We start from the raw sequence: 22605 nt of genomic DNA, 5'->3' as shown, positions 1-22605 counted from the left end.
CTTACATATAAAGCCACGGTGCGGACGGCTAAGGGAACGCCTGATCAAATCTGCTCTCCCGACTAGCCGCTGGGCTAGTAATGCACCACTTTAAGTTATCGAATAAATCATTGCTTCCTTTGCTGATTGCTGATGATGCTTTCAATTTAATTGTGCAATCAGCACACAAGTAAGTAATCATAATAAAAGTCTGACGTGGCTAAGTCAAATATTTTGGGCGAGAGAATTAATTTAATTACACTAAACGCAGTAGACGAGCTCTGAACTTGCTCTTTGGAGATACGCTATATCTATAGTTTTATAGTTATTCTGTTGAAACTTCTCACATTTTCATGATTATAGCGGATCTCCCTTCTACTTAAATTTAAACATCCTAGCTTTATTTATTCGCCTACTTAATCTATCTTGCTTCCTCAATTTCTAAGACAAAAAACAGGAAATCATGAATTTCAACTAAAATTTTAATTTGTGAGGTCCAGAATACTGTTTCTACTAAATTATTATGCAAAAGGAATCTAAATATAAATTTTTAAGTGTCTAGCTCTTTTCTGTTGCGCCAATTATTTTTACAGAAAAATGTCCAAATTTCGAAAATCGTTAAAGTTATTGAACTGACATTCAACACGTATTGATTTAGTATTACTCCTGACATGCTAGAAATGTTTAAGGTTATTTACTTGATTTTTAAAGTATTGCGCAACATTTATGACGTCAGAGCTAGTTACAGCGGACTGGCTGGCACACAATGGAAAGGCTGACGTGAAGTTTATAAGGCGCGAGTAGGCTGCTTCCCTACATTATGTCTCAAGAAGATGCTACTAATAATAAAGAGAATACATTTTCTTTTGCATTTGCAATAATTATGAAATTTTTATAAGCAAAATTGTCTAGATTACTTAATATTTAATTTATTTAGAACTGCATTCCGGTATCGGCATGGTCAAATCTGTTATTAAAATTAAAGGAAAATAACATGTGTGACTTCGGCATACTGGGTGCCGTGGGATGGAAAGAAGAGACAGCCAGAACTTCAACTAAAGTGGACGATTATTAAGTCGGTGGCCGGTTTCGGACTATGTCCACTCTAAAGCCAACCAATGTCTGCCAAATAAAATGTCCTGCCAAATATAAGTAAATAAAATGCATACATATGCGTATGATCCTAACCAAAGTTTGCGTCGCGAAGAAACAAGAATAAGAGATGTTAGTTCTAGTCGTACGTTATCAGACGAAGGATGTAGAATAAAAAGTAAAAAAGTAAAGAAATTCGCTCATACGAAAAAAAGTTCATTGTCACTTCCGTAAGATGTTTTTTATTCCAGTCTTTGATCACAATATCAATTCTTTTGACGTTGACCGGTTTCAGTCAGTAATGACCATCCTCAGTTCTTCTCTATAGCATGTCGTAAAGTGATAAGGCCGTAATGGCATAGTCAAAACATGTAAATATCCTCAGCACAGCATCGTCACATATATCGTGTGCTGAGTATATACATATGTTTTGCCGATGCCATTACGGCCTTATCACTTTACGACATGCTATAGAGAAGAACTGAGGATGGTCATTACTGACTGAAACTGGTTATCGTCAAAAGAATTGATATTGTGATCAAAGACTGGAATCAAAAAAAACATTTGACAGTAATGGTTCACTGTTCATATACGCAACTACGTCGCAGCTGGTGAAACTTCCATAAAACGCATGCCTAAGCGGGGCATCAGCTACCAAATCACCCCAAAGGTTTGCAGTCACACGACAGGTGGAGCTTTCGTTTATTGGGGTCAGATGTGTAAAAAGACATGAAGCTCTTAAAAATATAAGTTAACATATGGAACACATTACTTGCGTAGCATTGCGCATTCATAGAATTAGCTTTCCGACGGCAGTAACATCCCTATGCGAAGTTAACAATCAGTATGCATTATATCCACTTTACAATCATATGTATACGTCTGTTCCGTAAAATATGATGCTGTGATTGTAAAACCTGTATCCATTGTTTTAACTACGAACGTCTGTTACATTTCAGAAACTTAAAACAACAAAAAGTGGTCAATTAATGTATTAATTTTTCTCTATTAGGAAAACGGTTACGAAAGACAAACAGTTTTATTTTTTAATTTATGCTTTTGAGAAGCAACTCCATCTTGGGGCAGACACAGTAATTTACTCCTACAGGCAGGATGGATGCCGTGCACCCAGCAGCTGTTCCCATCAGCTCCATCAGATGCGGGGTGAAGTTATGTGGACCAGCGAACAGCAGAACTTACCATAGTCAGCACGGGTCTCACAAGTAATTCTTGACAAATTTCAAATACCGGTTACCTCTAGATTCACTATGTTCTGCTTGAAGATCTTTCTTTTTATGGATAAAGTTTTATAGGTTTCGGGGTCTTCCAGTATGTTTAGTGTTCCGGCGTTAACGACAAGCGCTGGCACGACGATGAAGAACGGAGGAGCAGAGAGGGCTGTGAGACGACGTCAGCCAATAACACGCTGACTAGGACGACACCACGACAGGAGCGGCCTCTACCCGAAGAGAACATACGCGCCGCGCCACTTCGCCGAGCCCGGAGTGGAAGAAGATCCGTCATAGAAACGCTACGGCAATGATTTATGAGCTGTATTGATTTGCTTGCATTGAAATCGTATATATCGAAGGACATTGATTATTCGCATGTCGCCAAATGCTTGCGATCCATCTTTGCGAATACGCTAAGTTAAATTAATTTACTGAAATAAACTCCATTAATATGATTTGCTTGAATTGTTGTCCAGGGATCCGAGCAAACAGTGACATAGGCACCCTGTATCAGACGAATGGGCAGGATACTAAAATGGCGACGAGTTACAAGAAGAACTCAGAGCCTGGCGGCCACGGAATTTTCTTTTGTGTTTCACTGGCACCTTAATTCCCTCTTGCCTTTTTCTGCAGGGGTGTTTACTTGCTTTAACAGCCTCTTATCTTGGTTTTAGCCAATCAGTGTTTCCAGATGGGCGTTGCAGAAATTTTTTTTCCTTTTGCACATATTTTCCTTGCTTGCCTTGTCTGTTTCCCCCCTTGCTCAAGCGACACCGCTGTAAGCGTTAGATGCAATGTAGCTAATGCAGATGTTTCAATGTCACAGCCAGCAAATTTCCTCGCTGCTAAACAAGGTACAGTAGCTCCTGGCGAATCAAATTATTAATGCAGCACAAGCAACAACTTGAATTGCCCTCTCTGTTTGTTGATTGGATAGCAGCTGAATTGATATTTATTTATTTAATGGGATGATAATAATTATTAAAAGGTGGCAATTTTATTTAAGCACTGTTTTTACTGTTTCGGTTGTTGCAAGTCAGCGATAGTGCAATGCTGTTCGCTTTAGAGAATACACATTTTATAAGAATTATTTGGTCCAGGAAACACTTTTGCACTCACGGTTGCGATTTAGACGGTATTCGCGTAATTGTACTGATTAAAAGTTATCGTTTCCGAAAAATGCAGGTTCGATTAAAGCTGTGTGCACTTTTGCGCGTGTAATGAAAATATTCATAACATGTCGCGTAACAAAAAGAAACATGCGAATCACAACCGTGATCGAACGAAGAAAATATATGATAACATAAATGTTCTTCGCTGTTATTCAGGACTGCTGAGATTAGACCTTGCAATTTTTAGTTATAGGAAATCACAAGACGTTACACTTTACAGATATTTCTTTTGAATAACTTGTATTTACCTTCTCTCTCTCTCTGCTTTTTACAGCCATTATACCTTCACATCGATTAAGGAACTTTTCCTTCGCTACCGACCAGTACGAGTACAAAATTCAGACTCAACAAAATGTCTTACATCGAATTATTACATGCTTAACCCTTGTTGTTGATGTGGTCTTCAGTCCTGAGACTGGTTTGATGCAGCCCTCCATGTTACCCTATCCTGTGCAAGCTTCTTCATCTCCCAGAAACTACTGCAACCTACATCCTTCTGAATCTGCTTGGGGTATTCATCTCTTGGTCTCCCTCTGCGATTTTTACCCTCCACGCTGCCCTCCAATACTAAATTGGTGATCCCTTGATGCCTCAGAACATGTCCTACCAACCGATCCCTTCTTCTAGTCAAGTTGTGCCACAAACTTCTCTTCTCCCCAATCCTATTCAACACCTCCTCATTAGTTAGTTATGTGATCTACCCATCTAATCTTCAGCATTCTTCTGTAGCACCACATTTCGAAAGCTTCTAATCTCTTCTTGTCTAAACTATTTATCGTCCATGTTTCACTTCCATACATGGGTACACTCCATACAAATAGTTTCAGAAACGACTTCCTAACACTTAAATCAATACTCGATGGTAACAAATTTCTCTTCTTCAGAAACGCTTTCCATCCCATTGCCAGTCTACATTTTATATCCTCTCTACTTCGACCATCATCAGTTATTTTGCTCCCCAAATAGCAAAACTCCTTTACTGCTTTAAGTGTCTCATTTCCTAATCTAATACCCTCAACATCTCCCGACTTAAGTCGACTATATTCCATTATACTCGTTTTGCTTTTGTTGATGCTCATCTTATATCCTCCTTTCAAGACACTATCAATTCCGTTCAACTGCTCTTCCAAATCCTTTGCTGTCTCTGACAGAATTACAATGTCATCGGCGAACCTAAAGTTTTTATTTCTTCTCCATGGAAATTTATCTTTTGTTTCCTTCATTGGTTGCTCAATATACAGATTGAATAACATGTGGGAGAGGCTACAATCCTGTCTCACTCCCTTCCCAACCACTGCTTCTCTTTCATGTCCCTCGACTCTTATTACCCTCGACTCTTATTACGCCATCTGCTTTCTGTACAAATTGTAAATAGCCTATCGCTCCCTGTATTTTACCCCTACCAACTTCAGAATATGAAAGAGAGTATTCCAGTCAACATTGTCAAAAGCTTTCTCTTAGTCTACAAATGCTAGAAACGTAGGTTTGCCTTTCTTTAATCTAACTTCTAAGATAAATCTTAGGGTCAGTATTGCCTCACGTGTTCCAATATTTCTACGGAATCCAAACTGATCTTCCCCGAGGTCGGCTTCTACTAGTTTTTCCATTCGCCTGTAAAGAATTCGCGTTAGTTTTTGCAGCCGTGACTTATTAAACTGATAGTTCGGTAATTTTCACATTTGTCAACACCTGCTTTCTTTGGGATTGGAATTATTATATTCTTCTTGAAGTCTGAGGGTATTTCGCCTGTCTCATATATCTTCCTCACCAGATGGTAGAGTTTTCTCAGGACTGGCTCTCCCAAGGCTGTCAGTAGTTCTAATGGAATGATGTCTACTCCCGGGGCCTTGTTTCGACTCAGGTCTTTCAGTGCTCTGTCAAACTCTTCATGCAGTATCGTATCTCCCATTTCATCTTCATCTACATCCTCTTCCATTTTCATAATATTGTCCTCAAGTACATCGCCCTTGTATAAACCCTCTATATACTCCTTCCACCTTTCTGCCTTCCCTTCTTTGCTTAGAACTGGGTTTCCATCTGAGCTCTTGATATTCATACAAGTGGTTCTCTTTTCCCCAAAGGTCTGTTTAATTTTCCTGAGGCAGTATCTATCTTACCCCTTGTGAGATAAGCCTCTACATCCTTACATTTGTCCTCTACCCATCCCTGCTTAGCCATTTTGCACTTCCTGTCGATCTCATTTTTGAGACGTTTGTATTCTATTTTGCCTGCTTCATTTACTGCATTTTTATATTTTCTCCTTTCATCAATTAAATTCATTATCTCTTCTGTTACCCAAGGAATTCTAGCAGCCCTTGTCTTTTTACCTACTTTATCCTGTGCTGCCTTCACTACTTCATCCCTCAAAGCTACCCATTCTTCTTCTACTGTACTTCTTTCTCCCATTCCTATCAATTGTTCCCTGATGCTCTCCTTGAAACTCTGCACAACCTCTAGTTCTTTCAGTTTATCCAGGTCCCATCTCCTTAAATTCCCACCTTTTTGCAGTTTCTTCAGTTTTAATCTACAGTTCATAACCAATAGATTGTGGTCAGACTCCACATCTGCCCCTGAAATGTCTTACAATTTAAAACCTGGTTCCTAAATCTCTGTCTTGCCATTATATAATCGATCTGAAACCTGTCAATATCTCCAGGCTTCTTCCACGTATACAACCTTCTTTTATGATTCTTGAACCAAGTGTTAGTAATGATTAAGTTATGCTCTGTGCAATATTCTACTGGACGGCTTCCTCTTTCATTTCTTCCCCCCAATCCATATTCACCTACTACGTTTCCTTCTCTCCCTTTTCCTACTACCGAATTCCATCCACCCATGACTATTAAATTTTCGTCTCCCTTCGCTATCTGAATAACCCTTAACAATCATATATAGTTCCGTAGTACAAACAATGCTAATTTATTCCGTGCACTAGAAAGTCTCTGATACACTGAGCACTAAAATGAAAATAATAAAATTATAATTACATTTTTAATATCATGAATACTTCTTTAAATCATGAAAATAAGGTTTGACATCGTCGTAATATTAATTTTCATCGTTGTAGCACTACAATGCCCCCTTTGGATGTACAGTCACACTTGTTTGACTGGACATCCAAGCAGGCTTATTTTCCTTGTTTGTTGTGTTTAAAGTTCACTGTGTTCTTTCACTTGGAAGCATGTGCTTTGTTTACTTTTAAGTCTCAGTGATTTTGAGTTACGCTCCACCATTCGGGCTAAGGCCAATGGGAAAAACGCCGGAAAAAAAAACCACGGCGGAGCGAGCACATCTTCCACACCCTCTTTTTTAATTTTCAGCATTTGAATATTCATTTCGTGTGACATTTAATAATGGTACAATTTCGTGATAGTGCTGCTGGTGACGACGGCTGGCGACTTGGTGTACTGCAACACCGATGTCTCGCCCCATCACGTAAGTCTGCGATTTACTGCGATGACGTGGCAGGGTGCGGCAAGGGATGACGGATGATGTCGCTGCCGTATGCTGCCCTCACCGACACGTATGCTCAGCATCCCAGCATACAGTCACATGAAATTCAAACAGCAGTATCAGTTCCTTAAATTAACATCTAAATTACATCATATTTCACGCACTCTTTCACTCAACAAGAAGAATGGTTTTTTTTTTTTTTTTTTTTTTTTTTTTTTTTTTTTTTTTTTGTGAGGTGTTCGACTGTTTGTGAGTTTCTTTATCATGATGCAAGTCCATTCGTCCTTCCGACGTAACTGACTATCTGCAATTAAAGGTTCATGTAATTACGTTCCAACATTGATACAGTTCTGTAACGGGTTTAATGATATAGTCAGTAGTAGTTCCCAACACTGTTACGACTCACCACTGTTGCTGACTGATCGATAAAAACACTTGCTCTTGAGTTTTAGTTTGCCTGGAATGTTACGTTCACGCATGTGGTCCCAATAACACTCAGAATACTTGGCATTACTAAACGCTCGTAGCACACAATTTGAAAACGAAATCATGGTAACACAACGCACTCATTGAGCGTCCACCTTTGTGTTAAATTCCACTCTTTCGCCAGTGAAATAAAGTTCGTACGCGCAGAGGATAATGTTCACAGGAAGTCTTTGTTCATAGGTCAACTGTGACATGTTCACTCCACCACGTAGCCACTTGATCACAGTTATCAAGTCTGACAAGGCAAAGTCCGTGTGCTACCCATGAGAATGTCTTTACACAGTCGAGTTACATAATGATAAATAACTGAATGATTGTACATATCAAATGAAGTACATAATTGTAGTCATTTACAATATAAATCCTAAGTCATATATTTTCTCGAAAAGATGCTCCTGGACTTACAAAGAATTGTGCAGTGATAAACACAAGTCTGTATATGTTTGTCTGTGTGATGATCTGTTCAGTCATGGACAACATCTTGTTCGACCTGGTTTATAGCTCATGCAAGTCCGAGCACTAACTTACGTTGGAAAATTTGTTAAACCTATACGTAACTCGCGTGAACTTTACATGTTGTAAGTGTATCCTGTACACAGTCTGAAAAAGAAACAAGAACATAACCTGCTCACCCTACTGAGTTCAAAATAGTTAACAATCAACAAAATGAAACGTTTATTTTCTAAGGTCACTATATCCTACTGTTGTGTGAAATATGCAGTTCTGTTCACTGTTCGTAGTTTCGCACGCATAAGTTCCTGAAAGTTTACTAAATCTCAACAAGTTTGTATTATGTTTGATTAAGTGTCTTAGGGTGGAATCATCTTGAAGCAATTCTTCTTCTCCTTGCTGCAGCTCGGCGTCCTTTTCTCCGTCGAACTGGAGCTGAAATTTTCTTACAACTAATTGGTATTCTGTGCTGGGTATTGAGTACGTTTTATGGGGAAACACTTGCATGTCGTACACGTAACCTTTAATTAGTCCAGGTTTTTTCAAAAATACTTTACGATAATTAGTAAGTGTGTCTAATAATTGCTTTTGTTGCAGATTGTCAAGATCAGAGGATCGTTGTACTTTTTCTCCTATTTCAGAGAGGTCGATATTCTCCTCGTCCTTCACATCTTCCATGACCGGGAATGTACTGCAATTGAAACTATCTTGAAGCCGCCATAAATGTGCGCGAATCGGTTCTATCTTTAAAATTTGACAATATTTGCCATGCAATTCTTTGGTCTTTACCACGTCTAACCTGACTCTCGTGTCACCGAAAACATGCTGCATTCACCCTTTGCGAGATCGATTATAGTTTCCGTCTCTCGCAAAATATCTAATCCGAGGAGACCTCGGCTAAATTCTTTACAATAAGGAAGGTGCACTCTTTGGCTCCCATGCCAAAAATTAATACAAATCCGTGTCTGTTCCCGAACTAGTTGGGCTTTCTGACTAATGGCTCCTGTAACTCGACAATTAGTCACCGCAAAAGCCGGAATCTTTTTAATCTTCTTTAAGTGAAGAAAGAACGATTCATTCAGCACAGAAACAGATGCTCCAGTATCTAAAATCACCGTAGTTTGAATACCACAAATATCACAAACTATAGCTGCTTGTACAACTTCCCGTTCAGACAAATTACACTTCTTCCGAAAATCTTGACATAATTCCTCTCGTATATCGACTCCGTCATTATATCTTAACATCTGCATAGTTGAACTACGTTGCTGAGCAACATCAACAGAATTATTCCTACACACTGCATCTTTTGCGTCGTTCGACCCGATCGCTGCTGATTCTATGCGACACACATTCTCACTGTTACTACAGCTGGTTGTCTGCACGTTTGGTTGCTCTTTATTACTAACATCATTCATGCAAGTGCCCCCTAGACACCCTGCGACTGTCACACGGCAGCAGAATGTCGTCGCATCAAGTTTGACTGACTGGTACTGGTTGCTGGTTGCGGTTCACTTACCTCAATGATCTTGATATTTTGATTCGGTGGTTGCCATGGCTGCGCATTCATATGGTGATGCATGTTATTTGACATATTTGCATTCTACAGGGGTTGTACATGATTGTTGTTGTGATATTGCGGTGGCCTAGGCTGCTGCCATTGCTGTTGTGCATAATTCTGTGTTGACCAGTTACGTGGTGGTTGCATGTTTTGCTGATTATTCCAAAAATTACCGGTATTGTAATTGGCGTTAGCTCCAAAATCTCGTTTCCGTTTCTTTGAAAAGTTTCCGTTATTATTTTGTCCACTATTGTTCTGTGGATGATAATTGTGATTCGGTGCATTACCGTACTGTCCATTTGTGTTCATATTGTTGTTCTGCCATCGTGAATAATTCGGACTATTCCAATGATTTTGATTCCCATACATCGAATTATTACTTGCTTAACCCTTAACAATCATGTATAGTTTCGTAGTACAAACAATGCTAATTTATTCCGTGCACTAGAAATTCTTTGATACACTGAGCACAAAAATGAAAATAATAAAATTATAATTACATTTTTAATATCATGAATACTTCTTTAAATCATTATCGCACTATTGATTTTCATCGTTGTAGCACTACAAACTACAAGGCCTTATACTTCTATACCAGCTTTTCGCCAGATTCATGAACAAGAAGAGGAATGGCTGGAGTGGTTGCAACAGTTTGAAGCCCATGTAATTGTTCACAGCGTACCACGGACTGTGAAAAGCCATTACATGCTCTGAACAGTAGGAAGTGGAGAGTTTATTCTCCTACAATAACGGTTCCCCAACGCCGCCCCAAATGAACTTCCGTATCATCAGGTAGTAGATTCGCTAACTATTATGACCAACAAGCGAATGTCGTAGCAGCTAGGTATCAATTTTTTAATTGCAGAAAGCGGCCAAAATAAACTTACCGCCGGCCGGTGTGGCCGAGTGGTTCTAGGTGCTTCAGTCTGGAACCGTGCGACCGCTATCGTCTCAGGTTCACTTGTGTGTGATGTCCTTAGGTTAGTTAGGTTTAAGTAGTTCTAAGTTCTAGGGGACTGATGACCTCAGATGTTAAGTCCCATAGTGCTCAGAGCCATTTGAACCATTTTTTTGAACAAACTTACCGCGAGTGGGTAACAGATTTGCAGGGTATGACGAGGAAATGCAAATTCAGATGTGCTTGTGGTGCTTTGTATTCAGATGTTATGTTGCGTGATGCGATCGTGTACAGTGTAACTGATGTCAAACTAAAAGAACAGATTTTGAAACAGTCCGATCCATCATTTCAGCAAGTAGTGCACATATTAGATCAGTGCGATTTAGGTGCCTTGTCGGCTGATAAATTTGAGCAGCCAGCAATTTGTCAGGTTGAGTCTCTCGTTTGCGAAAGGCGCGTTCAGCAGCGGCAGCTTGCACTTGCCACGCCACGTAAACAACTAACCATGCCGATTAAGCAGCTCGCTAAACAGGCGGCTACACAGGCGAACAGAATTAAGTCATGCTCTTGGGGTTATTCATGGCACAAACCCCAAGATTGCCCCTCCCAACAAGAACAGTGCTACACTTGTGGCAAGAAAGGAGATGTCCGATTCATATGTTTGCAACGGAATAAACATAAGAATTCAGCCCACTCATAAAAATCTGGTGACAAGACCCATGTCATTAATGCAGTATATTCAAAGTCTGCAATGGGCATTAGCAAGCGAGCAGTTTCTTCAGTGCTACGCAAGTCCAACAAACTTTTTGTTCAATTGCTTCTTTGTGGGAAATGTATAAAATTTCAGTTGGACACAGGTGCCGTTGCTATATTGCTGAATCGTCACACACATGAAACGTTAGGCTCCCCACGACTGTCTAAAACTAGCATGCACCTGACGAGTTATAATGGAGTAGACATTCCCGTTCTCCGAAAATGTATTTTGCCTGCCAAGTATCGCTCGCATACGAGAACAGTGACTTTTACGATGCTACAATCACACTATAGTAAGAACACATTTGCTCTTGATTCATTTGATTTGTTCGGCTTTAACATTCAGGACAATGTGTTGTCAGTGTCGGCATTCCATACAAAAGACAGTGTAGCTAGCTAGCTTAAAGGATTCCTGGAGCTCTTTTCTGAAGGTTTAGGCAAGGCTAACGATTTTGTTGTGCGTATTACTCAGAAAGACCATGCCCAGCTGAAATTTTGCCGGGCCAGAACTGTTCCCGTTCCATTACAGGACAAACTCGCTGCTGAACTTAAAGAACAGCAAGATAGCCAAGCTATTGCGCCTGTACTAGCTAGTCCACTAGCAAAGTCCACTGGTTTTGCTCCCCAAACCTTCAGGTCGCATTCACCTCTGTGTTGACTTTTAGTCTACGATCAACCGACAGTGTGTGATTGATACTTACCCCTTGCCGCGCCAAGGGGATCTCATGGACAGATTAGGCGCTGGTCGCTAATATTCAGAAACTGATTTGCGCGATGCGTATCTTCAAATCCCGCCCTAGGAAGACTCTCAAAAAGTGTATGTAGTGAATACTCATTTGGGCTTGTTTAAATATTGGTGTTTGCCTTTTGGCAGCGCTTCCGCATTCGTCATTTTCCAACGGTATTTGGAACTGCAGACTGCTCAAGTAACAAACTATTCAAACTATTTGGACGATATTGTCGTAGCAGGTCGTACATCTGAAGATATTACAAACATACGTGCTTTGTTTCGTGTGTTATCTGATGCAGAAATAAAGTCTAGAGTGGATAAGTGTAATTTTTTAAACTTGTTGCAGTAATTTGGCCATGTCATAAACAGTCAAGGTGTACATCCTCTTCAGTCACATTTGTTAGGGATACGAGATTTCCCATTTCTTTGCAATGTCACAGAACTGCAGTCAGTTTTAGGGAAAATGAACTCTTATATTCGGTTCATACCGAATGCTACAATAAATCGAAGCTCCATTGCGTCGCAAGAATGTCCCCTTTGTTTGGACAGATTATTGCCAAAGATGTTTTCAAAAATTTAAAAATGCATTGATCACTGATCGATGCATAGTTCACTTTGATCCTGACAAACCAGTTGTATTGCAAGTTCACGCATCCTCTTGCGGAAACGGTGCAGCGCTTTCGCACTGAATTGGTGCTAAAGACAGGCCTATGGCTTTCGCACCGAAAGTGTTGCCCAAAGCTCTGTGTAACTACCCACAAATTGAGAAAGAGGCTTAGGCTATTGTGTATGGTGTCACCAAATTCCACCACTATTTGTATGGCAGAAAAATTTATTTAATAACGTATCACAAGCCACTGCAGTCCATATTCTACCCGACGAAACCGGTACCTGTACGAACTGCCCAATAATTGCAAAGATACGCTTTGTTGTTGTCGCAATACCAGTACGAGATTGTGTATCGTCCGACAGCTCAACATCGTAATGCGGCCCAGTTTCACGTCTTCCAATTGGCCTTGATACAGACTTTGCTGCATCTTGTTGTCACATCGATGCTCAGGATACTGAATTGCCTCAGTCTTTCTGGGCCTCCTTCCTTGCATAGCATAAAGAACTCTCTAGTGTGACGTTACTTTGCACAATGGCATAGCCTCGCTGTACTGAAAGGTGTGATTCTCGTTCAGAATGACAGAGGACAGTGGGCCGGTACGGCTCGCTATTTCAATTTTTTTTTTGATCACCCACGTACTCAGTACTCGCCGCGATGTCAAAATCGAGATCGGATTGGAGTCTCTGGTCGCCGCATATCTTTGGCGAGATCGCTTCTCGGGCGCCGCGAGGCGACAGCACGAGGAAGAAGGGAGTTTCGGTGAGTTAGCTCTCGACTGTGCGTGAGGAGCGTCGTAGGTGTCGGAGAGCAAGGCCGTTTGGGCGGTGGGCTCCGCGGAAGCAGTCGGTTAGGAACGGAACGCCGTGGATTCAAAGATCCTAGTGTGGAGGGCCAGTGTTGTCCGGATGGCGGTCATCACGTGGTTATTCAAGGGCTGAGAAGCGATTTGTTGTTTCTGCCCTTGGATTCCGACGATGAATTACGGCAAGTTTGGTGGATGAGTTGAACATAAGAATTCTAAAAAGGTGCACATTGGTGGCGCGTATATCAGGTTTGGTGTAAGCTTTGCTTCAATATTGCACTCTCCAGATAGAGCGATGCTTGGGAGGAGATCGTTGATATAAGCATTATCATGTATTTAGCTGCTTTAAAGTAAATGACTGTTTTGGATCGAAGGTCGATCCAGTTGAGGGACTGAATCATTGCTTGTCTTATTAAGAAACCTAACTTAGCCCCTAGCCTGTTAAACTTTGTTACCTACAGTTATAACGAGCAATTTGACACTCTGGTGGAGTCCACGAGTGACTTTAGAGGTTCTGTTAAGTATTTGTAGTAATGGAAAGATTGACTGTGGTCCTCTTCAGTCGGACGCCTATGAATCGTGTTAAATGCATTTCACTTCTTATGGTATTTTACGGTTCTGTTTGTGGGGAAATGGCTGATAGTATTTTCATAGATTAGCTTCAGACGTCATTCTGTGGTTTGGTGTGGCCCTCCCATGGGGTTAAAGCCACAAATATTTTCTCACTGCCTTTGTTGAGGTTGCCTTGCAACTGTTGTTCAGTCTCTAACTACTGTTTGGTGCGGCGTGGTATAGTCGAAGTGTTCAGTAGTACCGCATGTAATCCCCCACAAGTATTAAGTTTTGCGAGCCGCATCCATACCGACGTACAGTCCCAGAATGCAATTTGTGTAAGTTGGTTGCGCCCTGTTAACGTTTTGTAAATCTTAAGAAAATGTTTCCCGTGCTGCTACGCTCTTGAAGCACAGCCCGGCGCACAACAGCGCATGACCACGACGAAACCAAAAGGTATGTAATGCATATTAGTTTCTTTAACGGATGTAAGCCCTGGGCTTAAGAGTTGAGTTGTGTGTTTTTTATTTATTCTGAGAGAAAAAGATTTTCCTGCCTCGTTAATTATAACAACTATGTTTAACTATTTGTCAAAATTCGTTGGGTGTCGTATACATCACATATTTGGAGGATTGAGGTGTAAAGTGTTTAAAAGGAAGGAAAATGTTTTGTGTCACAGTGAGTATCGTAGTAGTCACGGGGTTTGAGTGTACCTTGAATATAATCAGATTTTATTGCATTTAAATTGTTGTTTTAATTAAAATTTTGTGATCAATACTTATTTGCCTTTAGAGATCGCAGGTCATATCTAGGAATATTCTGGTGTTGCCATGTGGTGTTAGAATCTTTTATTTAACTTTGAATTATGCAATTTGTCTTTTTCTCCTATCCTTAAAAAGGGAAACTCTACTCAGCCGTTGGAACGGTGATCAAACTACTGGCGACTCAGCAATTCTCAGCTGGCCTCCACAATCACCGGATATGACTCCTTGTGACTTCATGCTGTAGGATTTCATTAAGGAAAACGTTTAGGCACCGTAATTACCACAGAACCTATTAGTGTTGGAGAACCGGATCCGTACTGACGTGACATCAGTGACGATGGATATGTATACCCGAATATCGGAGGCATTCGAGTATCGATTTGTTACTGATCGTGCCGCGGGTGGAGGACATATAAAATATCAATAATCCAAGAGATTCGCATATAGGTGTTCAAGTTTCGTTGTTGTATTTCTTACATCCTAATAAATATATGCGTTTGAAATATGATTTTTGTGGTGTCACCGCTAGACACCACACTTGCTATGTGGTATCCTTTAAATCGGCCGCGGTCCGTTAGTATACGTCGGACCCGTGTGTCGCCACTGTCAGTGATTGCAGACCGAGCGCCGCCACACGGCAGGTCTAGAGAGACTTCCTAGCACTCGCCCCAGTTGTACAGCAGACTTTACCAGAGATGGATCAATGACAAATACGCTCTCATTTGCCGAGACGATAGTTAGCATAGCCTTCAGCTACGTCATTTGCTACGACCTAGCAAGGCGCCATTACCAGTTTATATTGAGATTATAATTCATGTATCAACAAGAGCGATGTTCTCCAATTGTGGATTAAAGTTAAGTATTCCAAGAGCTTCGTACTTTATTTATTAGACTCAACTACTTTAACTGTTCCAGACCTCACGCCAGTCTGCGTGAGCTTAAACACGTGCATTTCGGCCTCCTCTAGCCACACGGTGTTGGCTCTTCTGCCAACACATCATATGGCGATGAGTGTAAAAACGGTCTTCTTCTTTACATTGCAATAATTTACTTGTGTCATGGCTTCGCCACTATCTCCAGACGTACTGTCGAATTTTATCGCTTGCAGAATCAGCAGACGCAGGCCTTATTGGATGCCCTTGGACAGCTCGTCCAGGGTCAACGTGCAGTACAACACGATGCGGTAGCCGCCGCTCCACCGCTACCGCAGCCACAACACGCTGTTGCACCACCTTTTCGTCCTTTTGATGCTGCACTGGAAAGCTGGACGGAGTGGTCCCGCCAATTTGGATTCCATCTCGCCGCCTACAGAATTCAAGGTATTGAGTGGCAGCCTTTTTTGCTTTCTTGTGTAGGAGTGTCCACCTACCGTGTGAAATTGTTTCCCCGACGTGACGTAGCAACTCTGTCCTACGAAGAAATTTTGTCTGCATTAGATGCATATTTCAAAGAATCAGTCAATGTAGTTGCAAAAAGGTATACGTTCTTTCGTACAAAACGTACGGCCGATCAAACTAATCGGGAGTGGGTTGCAACTTTGCAAGGCTTTACTAGGGATTGTGCTTTTGAGTGTGAATGTGGACTCCCTTATTCAGATACTATGGTACGTGATGCAATTGCACAGAACGTTTCTGATATTCGTATACGGGAACAGATTTTGAAACTAGTCAATCCCTCCCTTCAACAAGTGATGGACATATTGGATCGGCAAGACACACTTGACTTTGCTCAGGAATCATTTGCAACTTCTCCAGCCGTGTGTCACGTTAACCAGCCCGCCGAGTGCGCTGCACAGAACAGTAAACAGCCCTCACACCCGTCCGTGCAGCTGCCGCCAAGCTCTCCGCCATGTGTGCCGCGCAAGCAAGCAAATGCAGTGCTAAAGTTATGCCCGCAGTGCGCTACTAGACATTAGCGTGAGAATTGCCCGTTACGCCAAGCTATTTGCTTTTTCTGTAGTAAAAAAGGACATGTTCAGAGTTTTTGCCAGAAAAAGCTTAGATCGGCCACTCACAACCATTCCAGGCCCTTTGCTTCGCGCCGGAATCGAACCAAGGATACTCAGGCTCGTGAACCTTCGCCCATGGACATTCATGTAGTTCATTCCACTCCACCCAGTGCCGCTCTTTCTAACAGTGACTGTGTTCGTCCCGCAAATAGTGTGCGTCGACATCGACGGAAATCCCGTCAAGTCGCAAGTCATTCTGTACCAGTGTCAGTTCACGTTGCATGAGCCAGTCGCTCTTGTCGTCAGGAGGACAATAAACTTTTTGTAGATTTGGTCATTAATGGCAACGTGATCCCATTCCAGCTCGATACCGGAGCTGCAGTTTCACTGATCAATAAAGACACGTACAAACAAATGGGCACACCTCCGTTGATTGCCGCAAATGTTAAGTTAAATAGTTATTCAGGACAAGCTATCCATGTGTTAGGACAGTGCAGCCTTCTTGCAACATACAAGGGACAAACAAAACTTGTGTCATTTTACGTACTTCGTTCTTCTTCTGCAGTGAACTTGTTTGGTTTAGATTTGTTTCAGTTGTTTAACTTTAGTCAATCAGGTCCTATCAGTGAACCATACTGTGCCTTCAGCCAGTGTTTCTCGTCTCTGTGAAGAATTTGCAGACATTTTTGCACCGGGCCTCGGTTGCGCTAAGAACTATAAAGCACATTTGGCACTGAAAGTAAATGCGCAACCGAAATTTTTTAGAGCGCGCAATGTTCCCCACGCATTGCGTGATGAGGTCGCAAGAACATTACACGATTTGGAATCACAAGGTATGATTGAACGTGTGCAGGCTTCTCTCTGGGCATCACCCTTAGTAATTTTGCCAAAAGCTTCCGGAAAATTGAGACTTTGTGTGGACTTCAAAGCTACAGTGAATCCACAATTAGTGATTGCAACTTCTCTTTTACCCTGCCCGGAAGATCTTTTTGACAAACTGTGCCCGGGTGAATATTTTTCGAAGTTGGACCTCGCAGATGTGTACTTGCAAATACCGGTGGACGAAGACTCCCAGTGCGTTTTGGTGATTAACACGCATCTTGGTTTGTACCAATTCAAAAGACTGCCATTCGGATGTGCATCCGCCCCTGCATTGTTTCAGCAATATCTGCAAACTGTTTGTGCGTCGGTCCCTACTGCAGCAAACTATCTGGACGATATTGTGATCTCTGGAAAGACGGAAGAAGAACATTTAGCCAATATCAGAACATTATTTCAGATCTTGCGACAAAATGGTCTTCGCTTGCGGAAGGACAAATGTGTGTTTTTTGCTCGTGACTTACCCTATCTGGGATATGTAATCAATGCCCAAGGCATACATCCCAGTCCAGAGCACCTCCGTGCCATACAGGACTTGCCTTCGCCGCAGAATTTGAAGCAGCTACAGAGTGTGCTGGGAAAAATAAATTATTACCATAAATATGTGCGCCACGCCTCTTCCATTTCAGCTCCGCTTCATCGCTTACGCCGTAAAGATGATCCGTTCGTCTGGACGACGGAATGCGAACGCGCCTTTCGCCAGTTGAAATCGGCGTTGCTTTCCACTACTTGCCTTACGCCATTCGATCCCCAGAAACCCCTTTTGTTGATGGTAGATGCATCGGATTTCGGGATCGGTGCTGTGCTTGCGCACAAAGATGGATCGCATGATCGATTGCCTTTGAGTCCAAATTGCTCTCGTCTGCGCAAAGAAATTATTCACAGATAGAGAAAGAAGCTTTGGCTCTCGTATTTGGTGTTACTCAGTTTCATGATTTCTTGTATGGTCGTCACTTTACCATCATCACAGACCGCAAACCTTTGACATCGCTTTTTCACCCGAACAAGCCTGTACCTCCACGTACAGCGCCGACATTCATTCGCTGGTCTCTTTTCCTCTCGCAGTACCGCTACGATATCTTGCTTCGGTCCACTGCTAAGCACGGAAACGCCGATGTGTTGTCCCGTTTGCCTGTTGCTGAGGATAGAGCATTCGATTCCTCCAAACTTGCTTGCATGTTCATTGATGCGGAAACCGATGACGTGGTCGAATCGTTTCCGAATGATTTCAGTCGTGTAGCTACGGCCACAGCTGCTGACCCTGTCCTTGCTACCGTTTGGCGTTTTGTTGCTTGGCCGTTGTCACAGTCACGGATCGAGGATCCGTTGGTTCGCCGATTTTTTGCACACCAGGAGAGACTTTTTGTACGATGTGGTGTTTTGCTGTTGCGTTCTGATAATGATCAGTCCAGGGTCGTGGTCCCACGTCCATTACAGTCCTCTGTCTTACGGCTTCTCCACCAAGGACATTGGGGTATAGTGCGCATGAAACAACTTGCTCGTCAGCACTGTACTTGGTTCGGAATCGATGCTGCGATTACGAATATGTGCTCTTCTTGCATGGCGTGTGCCGAACAACAATCCGCACCACTGCGGAAATTCTTTGCATGGCCAAAAGCCACTTCCCCTTGGCAACGCTTACACATCGATTTTGCTGGTCCATTCTGGAGTGCTCGATGGTTGGTTGTGGTAGATTCATTCAATAATTTTCCTTTTGCTGTCCGGATGTCTTCCACGGTGTCTTCCACGACGTCTTCTGCCACCATCCAAGCGTTATCCGCTATCTTTTGCATTGAAGGTCTTCCACGGACTATAGTTTCCGAAAATGGCCCACAATTCCATGTCCGCAGAATTTCAGTCATTCTGCAAGGCCAATGGTATTCAACATCTGACATCCGCGCCGTTTTCGCCTCAGTCAAACGGTGCCGCTGAACGCTTGGTCCGGACTTTCAAGTCACAGATGTTGAAGTTGAAAGAGTCGCATTCTCGGGAGGACGCGTTATTCCTCTTTTTGTCCTCGTATCGCTCTCAGCCCCGAGATGGTCGCTCGCCGGCTGAGTTGCTCCACGGTCGTCCTCATCGAACCTTGATGTCTTTGCTACATCCGCCGCAGCAGGTTCCTGTGCAGCGGCAGACGCCTGCTTTTGCTCAAGACGACGTTGTACACTATCGCAACTATCGAGGTTCACGGCGTTGGCTCGCAGGGCGCATTCTGCACTGCCTCGGCCGCGCTATGTATTTGGTTTTGGGGGTCTCTGGTGAGGTGCGTCGGCATCTCAATCAGCTGCGCCTCTGTCGTCGCACGGGATCTGCCGCTCCCCGTCTGCTTTCAGCGACGGTGCCGTCCGCCCTGGGGACCCATCTACTGGCTCACCTCATCCCCAGGTGTTACCGACGCTGCCTTCCATTTTGCCCCATGGCGACGCGCCGCCGCCGCCTGTTCTCCCGCCGGCGACGCCCGAAGTGGACGCGTCGCTGCAACCGCCGGGTGCCTCTCTGGGTCACGCGCCGCCGATCGCTTCCCGTGACCAGCTGTCCTCCGACATGGAACTCTCGCCCGTTCCGGACCAGATGTCGTCTTCGCCCGTCGGGTGCCCCGTTCTGATGGAGGTCGACCCTTCGGCCCCTCCTGTCTCCCTGCATACACCGCATGTTGGCGTGCACCCTGGACTAGGTTTTCAGGCGTTTCCTAGCTCCCCTCGGACCGAATGGCAGGATGCGGGTGGCATAGCCTCGCCTGTTGTTAGGCTCCCCACCACGTCGAATACGTCAACATGGGGTCCTCCCCACGGCGGGCGGAAGCCTTATAACACAACCGTCCGCCGATTTTCGGGGGAGGAATGTGGTGTCACCGCCAGACACCGCACTTTCTAGGTGATAGCCTTTAAATCGGCCGCGGTCCGTTAGTATACGTCGGACCCGCGTGTCGCCACTGTCAGTGATTGCAGACCGAGCGCCGCCACACTGCAGGTCTAGAGAGACTTCCTAGCACTCGCCCCAGTTGTACAGCAGACTTTACCAGAGATGGATCAATGACAAATACGCTCTCATTTGCCGAGACGATAGTTAGCATAGCCTTCAGCTACGTCATTTGCTACGACCTAGCAAGGCGCCATTACCAGTTTATATTGAGATTATAATTCATGTATCAACAAGAGCGATGTTCTCCAATTGTGGATTAAAGTTAAGTATTCCAAGAGCTTCGTACTTTATTTATTAGACTCAACTCTTTAACTGTTCCAGACCTCACGCCAGTCTGCGTGAGCTTAAACGCGTGCATTTCGGCCTCCTCTAGCAACACGGTGTTGGCTCTTCTGCCAACACATCACTTTTCCTTTTTGAAACACCCTGTATACAGGCGATTACTGAACCAGTCGTTGAAATATCATTTGCAAGTCTTTGACTTGCCTGGTTATCCGAAAGCACACCTTGTAATACACATGCGTCGTTATACTCAATAATTTTCCCATATTATTTTGCATCTGTGGTGACGACGTATAGCAGCTACAAACACAATTCAGAGGACACACTCCAGAGTAAGAAAGAGTGTTTTTCCTTGCAACACTTTTCAGACATTCATTCCTGTAATACACTAAAGAGCGAAAGAAACTATTACACCTGCCTAAAATCGTGTAGGCCCCTCGCGAGCACATATAAGTGCCGCACACGACGTGGCATGGACTCATCCAATGTCTGAAGTATTGCTGGATGGAACTGACACCATGAATCCTGCTGGGGTGTCCATAAATCCGTAAGAGTACGAGGGGGTGAAGATTTCTTATGAACAGTAAGTTGCAAGGCATCCCAGATATGCTCACTAATATTCATGTCTGAGGAGTTTGGTGCCCACTGGAAGTGTTTAAACTCAGAATCGTGTTCCTGGAGCCACTGTGTAGCAATTCTGGACATGTGGGGTGTCGCATTGTCCTGCTGTAAATGCCCAAATCCGTTGAAATGCACAATGGACGTGAATGGACGCAGGTGATCAGGCAAGATGTTTACGTGGGTCTTACCTGTCAGAGTCGTATCTAGACGTATCAGGGGTACCATATCACTCCAGCTGTAAATGCTCCACATCATTACAGAGTCTGCACCAGCTTGAACAGTCCTTTTCTGACATGCAGGCTACATGAGTTCATGAGGTTGTCTCCAAAGCCAGTACACGGCCATCCGCTCGATACAATTTGAAACGAGACTCGTCCGACCAGGCAGCAAGTTTCCAGTCATCAACAGTCCAATGTCGGTGTTGACGGACCCAGACGAGGCGTAAAGCTTTATGTCGTGCAGTCATCAAGGGTACATGAGTGGGCATTCGGTTCCGAAAGCCCTTCTTGATGTTTTGTTGAACGGTTCGCAGTTTGACAGTTGTTTATGGCCCAGCATTGAAATCTGCAGCAATTTGCGAAAGGGTTACACTGTCAGGTTGAACGGCTCTCTTCAGTCGTCGTTGGTCCCGTTCTTGCAGGATCAATTTCCGGCCACAGCGATTTCGGAGATTTGATGTTTTACCGAATTCCTAATATTCACGGTACAGTAGTTAAATGGTCGTACGGGAAGGTGCCCACTTCATAGTTACCTCGGAGATGCTGTGTCTCATCGCTCGTGCGCCGATTATAACACCAAGTTCAAACGCACTTAAATCTTGATAATATGCACCATACACTTGTCTTATATGGGCGTTGCTGACCGCAGAGCCGTGTACTGCCTGTTTATATATCTCTTTATTTCAATACGCATACCTATACTAGTTTCTTTGGTGCTTCTGTGTATAAATATTACACTAAATGATGGCATTCACTTTCTATATGCTGCAGCCCTATCCCTAAATTGCGAAGTTTACCCCGGAAAATTAACACTTTTCCAAATGTGAAAACATATTACGGTGTACAACATGCTCGTATAACTAGGAACAAATGTTCTATTGAAATTTTAAAGCGTTCCAGTCGAGAAAACCTTACCAATATTGCATTCAGTCGACCGTCAGTTCCATTATTACTTTACTACACACCAATGATGAGCAACTGAAATCAAATTAAGCAGAAGTATTATCAAAAACCAGTTACAAGTTAAAAGCGTTTTGTGACAGAAGCCAACTAATGCATATTACCATTTTCAAGAAAGGTGAAATTGCTGAGAAATCAACGAAATCCCGTTAATGTGCAAAAATCACATGTTCTATGGCGAAAGACACTCTCTTGTTTGAAGGTACAAAAAAAAAAAATAGCTGTGAGAACTATGGGACTT

This window comes from Schistocerca nitens, chromosome 2 (genome assembly GCF_023898315.1).
Source record: "Schistocerca nitens isolate TAMUIC-IGC-003100 chromosome 2, iqSchNite1.1, whole genome shotgun sequence".
NCBI classification, from domain to species: Eukaryota; Metazoa; Arthropoda; class Insecta; order Orthoptera; family Acrididae; genus Schistocerca; species Schistocerca nitens.
Note: the sequence above shows the minus strand (reverse complement) of the source record.